This window comes from Tarenaya hassleriana, unplaced genomic scaffold (assembly GCF_000463585.1).
Source record: "Tarenaya hassleriana unplaced genomic scaffold, ASM46358v1 Cleome23, whole genome shotgun sequence".
Taxonomy (NCBI): Eukaryota; Viridiplantae; Streptophyta; class Magnoliopsida; order Brassicales; family Cleomaceae; genus Tarenaya; species Tarenaya hassleriana.
In genome coordinates, this window is record NW_010965625.1 from 658034 (window position 1) to 664535 (window position 6502).

The window sequence follows — 6502 nt, forward strand, 5'->3', positions numbered from 1 at the left end:
CATGCGAATTAGAAAAAATTAATGAGTTTTACTCTCAATATACCTTCTCAAATGATTTTGATTTCAAAATTACAAAATCTCAGAACAAACAATCATGTAGAGTTTGATGATACAATATCAATGGCAGATTTCAACCATTGTTCTTTATATCTTGAAATCCTAAAACTTTCACATGAAACTATATAATGGATATTTAGTGAATCTGCAGTTGAGTTTTTGGGCCTTCTTTGATGACATATATGGCGATTAATTTGACCTTGTAGTACCCTAAAATCCTCCTTAGGTTAGCTTGCAGAAAACTGTGCTTAATGTCTAATTTACTGTCTTCATAGCCTTATTACTTGGTTGTATGTCCAGGTTGATCTTGGATCACTACAAGATACTGTTCCTATAGATAGAATCGTGGTCTTGCAAGGCGGTTGGAGTTCTTTTGGGAAGGGATCTGCAGGGGAGATTCTACTTCGGCTTACATACAAAGCCTATGTGGAGGATGAAGAAGATGACATAACTGATGTGAAACACATCGATGCCGATGTTTCTGATGATGAACTGCCTGATTCTGAAGAAGTTGGCTCATTTGTGTGGAATGAAAAGATTTCTTCAGATGAATCAGGCCAAGAGTCATTTATGGATGTGCTGTCTGCACTGATAGTGAGTGAGGAGTTTCAGGGCATAGTTTCAGGAGAAGCGGCAAACAGTAAACTTTCTAATGGCTACTCAAGTGTTGTACCTGTATCTTCAGGATCTCAGGTAGTCTCAAAAAATCTACCTGTAGATCCAGGTAATGCATCTGAAAGCAATATGAGCATATCAGATTCAGAATCTGTTGCTGCAAATTCTGATAAAGATTCTGATGATGGAGGTATATCTAAACTCTGTCTTAAGATGATTTTGTTCCCATGCTCTTTCTGTAGCTCTGTAGCTTCTTTATTTCAGGATTAGCTTTATTATGGTTTGGTGTAATCACAAGCATACTGGTGCTCATTGCTGTCAGTATGAGCGGCTCAAATTTCTTCAACCCATAAAAACGGTGTTGTATTACTTGTTTGCTTGCTACTTCAGATTTCTGTTGCCCAAGTAAGTTTCTAAACCTGGTGAACTTGCAAATGTCTCTTTCTAATTGTGAAGTTCACCTGCTTGTCTGTCAACCATTGTTTTCCATATGTTTAGATACATCGAAGTAATGTTTTTTTTGTTCTGAATATAGTGAATGGCAAACCTCACGTCTTCATCTTTTATGGATTAGTGTTAGACAAAAACTTTATGCAAGGTGTAGCTTCTGTATCTGCTGCTCATTACGAAACCCAAAACTAAGATAGATTTGGAAGTAGAGAACATTGTGTTTAAAATTGATGGTGATGCACCTAAAGTTCTGTACTGGAAAAGACGCTGCCGAGAATCTGTCCTGTAGTTAATAGATCTGCAAGTTATAAACCAATGTGCTTTAAAAGATCCCTTAGTTCCACGCTGTTTGATTGAAATCTTCATTTGACCTGGCATTGCCGTGTTGTTAATTCCACAAAATGCCATATGTTTAACATTTTACAGGTCAGCTTGCTCTACATCTATTTGCCTATATATAGGCATTATTAGTTTCCTGTTTATAGTTCACTTACCTAAGCACATCGTCCAATTGCAGGTCGGTTAATGTTATCTTCTCAATCTCAGAGACAGCTTATAAAGAGGTTCAATTTGGTTTTACATGCTAACGCTGTTGTATGCATAGTCATTAGAACGGGGACACTATGCATTGGCGGAAGGAAATTTTGGATCTATTTTCTCCGATCCCCTAAAACTGTGATACCGTGTATACCTGTGATTACATGAGAGAAAATCACTTAGTAATCTTGTTGAAATATAGTTCTCACAATAAAAAATTATGTTTTCCATAACACAGCCGAAAGGTTCATTGAGAAGCACGAGCTTGAGAAAAGTATTTTCTCGAAATTCTCAATACGACGCAAAACTTTTGGAAGCATTTATATTTTCTTGTGTTTTTTAGTTTTTCTGTTCATTAGATAAAGCAACCATGATCTTGTACCTTGGATCAACTACAATGGAACAACTAAAGTTGATGGAGACTGCTATGGAAGTATAAAGAGGTAAACTTCTTTCTCTCTTCCTTGTGATGGGTGTTAGTTTCTTAAGGTTGTTAATAGGAGCAAACCATGACTTCTTGGGTTTTAAAGCTTTCTGCACCTTTAGGCCTCTCTACGAATTTTCTTAAAGAAAAAGAAAAGGAAGTCATCATTTTGTGTTTTCTGCTAGGATTCTATAGTTTAACAGTGCTTAGGAGAATCATCTGAACTTGGGATTTGATTTCTAGATTGGTTTGGAGGAACATAATAAGCTTGTACTGTCAAAATTCAAGGCCTTGATTTGGGTAATTTTTCTACAACCATACTAAATTAAGTTACGGTTTGGATTTTCTGCATTTGCCACCAACCCCGCCATCTTACGAGATTCGATCAGAGTCTTTGTTATACGTGATCATGCACACTTACACATCATTATATAGTCAAATTAGTTCGCACGTACCCTCTTTTTATTGAATGCTGCTATTTTCTCCTCCGTTGATGCCTTTTGAAGCGTTCACTTCACTCTGCTTCTTTGTGTGTTACTCATTTGCAGGATTTTGGTGGGTGTGCAAAAGTGATTCATAGAGTTGGATATCGGTAGAACCTACCCCACAATAGGTTCAATTAAATCCTTTTTAAGGTTTACATATAGAGCTCACCCCGAGAACTAGTTTGTCGAGGGTGAGTGCCCATAGTATTTGTAAGGCATCGACCAATTTACTCGATGCGTTGGTGAATCCCTGGTCGGTAGGTGCTTAGATTGTTTAGCGGCTCTCTACCCTTTGATCACGTGTTCCGTTTCCATCGTTTTCAAGTTCCGAAATACGCCCATAAAACCTCAGTTTTACGTTACTCGGTTAATATTCTTGGTTACTCTTTAAGAGCTCTCTTGTTGTTCTACCACTCGTAGAATTTGGTGTTTTGATCTTGCGTTCTTGTAATGTAATCCCAAGTTCTTCGCGATGTAACTTTACTTGCATTTGTGCTTTTGATATTCATCTGTTGCTGACACCGAGACCACACAAAACACTTGACATTGCGATCACTTGGGGTTTTTTTTTTTTGTTGTGTGTGTGTGTGTGTATATATTTTTTATTTTTGTTTTTATTTATATTTTGTTTTTTTATTTGTCGCATGTCAAGTTTTTATGACGAAATTGATGATGTATATTGCTATATCATTTGTCCCTTCAATTTACCCCTTTAACGAAATCAGAGAAATTTAGCGTTGTTTGTAGTCGTATAGGAAATTGCTAATAGTTTTAGGATTTAATATAGATATTTGACACATTTTAAATTAAATTCGATTATATTTTTTTTTCAAATTAAAAATTAGTGTAGATTGGACAAATTTGTATGAATTTTTGTTATTTTCTCTAAAATAAAATGTTATTGCTCTTACTGAGGTTTCTGGTTCGGTTTCGAACTTTTCAATTAATTTTTATATTTTATTTGAATTATATTCACATTCCATTATTTTATTTTATTTTTAAATCTAACTTTGTTTGGTATATACGGTTATATGTTTTTTGTTAGGTTTTATATATCCAAATAAAATTGACTTAAATTTATAGTAACGATAAATTTCAATTGTACTTCTTCATTTGCTCTTTTATTTGCGGTTTCATTCAAAGTACAGCAATAACTCCAAATGCGGCAAATGCTAGTTCAATTAATTCCTCGAAAAAATTGTTTATGCATTTTTTTATTAGAAAAAATTTCAAAAAATTCTGCATTTTTCTCATATAGCAATTCAAATCCTATATTAATTTATTTTGTAACAATAAAATATTTATGCTTTAAAAAAAAATTGGTAAATAAATCTTAAAATTCAAGAGGTATTAAATTTGTCAACCTAACCATGACAAAAAGTTGATGTGGCAACAAACTCGCCGTAATCATGCTCTATCTTGTGACTATATCTCAAATGAATAATATAAATAAATATCTACATTTACATATATATGTATGTATATATATGTGCTATGTATATGTTTGTATATATATATATATATATATATTTATTTTGGTTTTTATTTATTTTATTAATGTATTTCATTAAGTTGAGTTGGAGTATGATTAGAACGAGTTTGTTGCCGTATAAGTTTACCGTAAGAGTTAAATTGATTATTTTGGCAAAAAAAATTATTTAAAAAAACGCATATAAATACTTTAGTTTTATAAAATATACCAAATAAATATATAAACTTTTAATTTTCTCAAATCGATACCTCAAATGTTATAATATTTCATAGATACCCAACTCACGAAATTGATAGCAATTTACAACCTCGATTTGTTTTTTTATGTTGACATTAACATATAATTTATACATCATCATTAAAGTCGATGTTGCAAATTGTCATCGAATTAGTGAGTTTTATTTTTTATATTAGAAATTAATATCTAATTTATACGTTCTCGTCCGAGTTGAGATTGAGAATTGTTATCGATTTCATAAGTTAATGTATCTATTTAGAACATTTTAATATTTGAGATATCAATTTAGAACATTTTAACATTTTATTTATCCATACATCAAATTAAAAGTTTAGGTATTTATTTCACACATTTTGTAAAGTTGGATAGTTATATGAGATTTTTCTTTTAAAATCAAATATTATATAATAAAACAAAATATTTGCTTCTATAAATCAACATAAAATTTACTTAATATCCAACATAGTAGCATGAAACAAAGTAAAAAAACACAAAAATATAGGTTTTTATAAATCATAAGTCTAAAAATTTATTATGAAGATATTAATGATACTATGAAAATTAAACAAAGTACAAAAAAAAACATAGAAATATAGGTTTTTGGAATACAAAATTTCTGATTTGATTTTTCTTTAACTCTACAAAATTCGTGTTTCTTAAACCCTAACTTCATTATTTTGATATTTCGGATAAAAACAAAAAAAATTCGAGAACCATAAGATTCATGAACCCTAACCGAAAGTGAGAGAGACCATCTCGAAGATAAATTTGACAAATTTATGTATTTTTTTATAAGTTGACAAATTTTTTGAAAGTACATTTTTGTTTAAACGATTTATTTCTAGTATTAAAAAAAATTTTATAGAAGAACCCATTATTTAAAAAAAAAACTTTTTTGTTATTCGACAAATTCATCTATTTAGAGTTTGAATATAAGTTAGAGTTTTAAGAATTAAAATAATACCGAGAGGTGCCAATGAAGAAAATATTTTTGTTTGGATACGCTAAAAATAAATTAAAATTAATCAAATTAATTTGATTTAATTTAACTTGTTAAATTAATAAAAATAACAAAAATGGCATATTAATACAAAGACTTATCATAAAATCCTAATCAAATACATAAACTAAATTTTCTAAAAAAATACAAGATTTTGTTAAACTTGTATATTAAAATGTTAACTTTAAACGTCATCCAAAAACCACTATATCATGGTAGTTTTTTATAGCCGAAAAGCTTAGAGTTTAATTTTATGATAAGTTTTTGAAGTCGTTTAAAAGTTTAAGATTTAATTTTATTGTTTTAAAAAAAATAGATTTTAATATATGAGAATTTTAAACTTTGTTTATTTATTTGAAATTTTTTATAAAGTCATGTATTAATACACAATTTTCTCTAAAAATACATATTTTGAATGAAACACAATTGTGACTTGTGAGCAAACATACCAAAATTTAATTAAAAAAAAATTGGATAAATAGATTTAATCTAAAATTGAAAATTTTAATCCTGACTACCAATATATTTAAACTGTAAAAAATAGTTAAAAAGTTGTAATGCATTAAAGGTTGTGTAGATATCCTTCTATTTATCTAGGTTTTATATAAATTTATGGAATCTTACTTTTATGAGCAGATCTTGAAAACAAGTAAGTTATTAGTGACAAATAATTATGTTACTGAAAGTTGGTAAATTAATTGTACTGCAAGGACCAATCATTGTTGCACTAACTAATGTTTATGGAAAAAATCCTCCAATCATTCATTGCTCAAAAGATTCTCCAAGTTTTTAGAGTTTCTATTTGAAGTCCTCTTTTTATCTTCATGAATAAAAAAGATAAACTTTGCAAAAAAGTCAGATTTCACATTTAAAAGATAATAAAAATATAACTTTTTCAGACTCAGAAAATTATTTATTTCCCTCAAGATTTTTTTAAAATGGAAACTTTTGTATTTTTAGGATAAATTTGTAATTATTATTATTATTATTTTCATAACGGATATATTTGAAAGTAAACAAATCAATTGTTTTATAACTACAGTTTGTTGCTAGGTAGCTGGCCGAGACAAGGTTTTTAAAGACAAATCACTCGTACAAATCTCTCATCATACTTTCACTTCACCTCGGCTCCCATCTCTCCTCTCATTCAGGTTCTCTCTCTCTCTCTCTCTCTCTCTCTCTCTCTCTCTCTCTCTCTCTCTCTC

The 6502-nt window shown here is 30.0% G+C and overlaps 1 protein-coding gene and 1 long non-coding RNA gene across 2 annotated transcripts in view; both read left to right on the forward strand.

Annotated features, from left to right (window-relative positions):
- The first annotated feature begins 298 nt into the window (after positions 1-298).
- On the forward strand, positions 299-3088 carry LOC104815228. The gene is made up of 4 exons (XR_772054.2): positions 299-862; positions 937-1077; positions 1640-2102; positions 2632-3088. It is a non-coding gene; the product is annotated as an uncharacterized LOC104815228 (long non-coding RNA).
- A 3275-nt stretch (positions 3089-6363) lies between these two features.
- LOC104815230 (delta(24)-sterol reductase) overlaps positions 6364-6502 on the forward strand; it is a 4857-nt gene continuing 4718 nt past the window's right edge. Inside the window, exon 1 of the mRNA XM_010543548.2 lies at positions 6364-6448. The gene's annotated coding sequence lies outside the window, so the exon portion shown is untranslated. The remainder of the gene's footprint in view (positions 6449-6502) is intronic.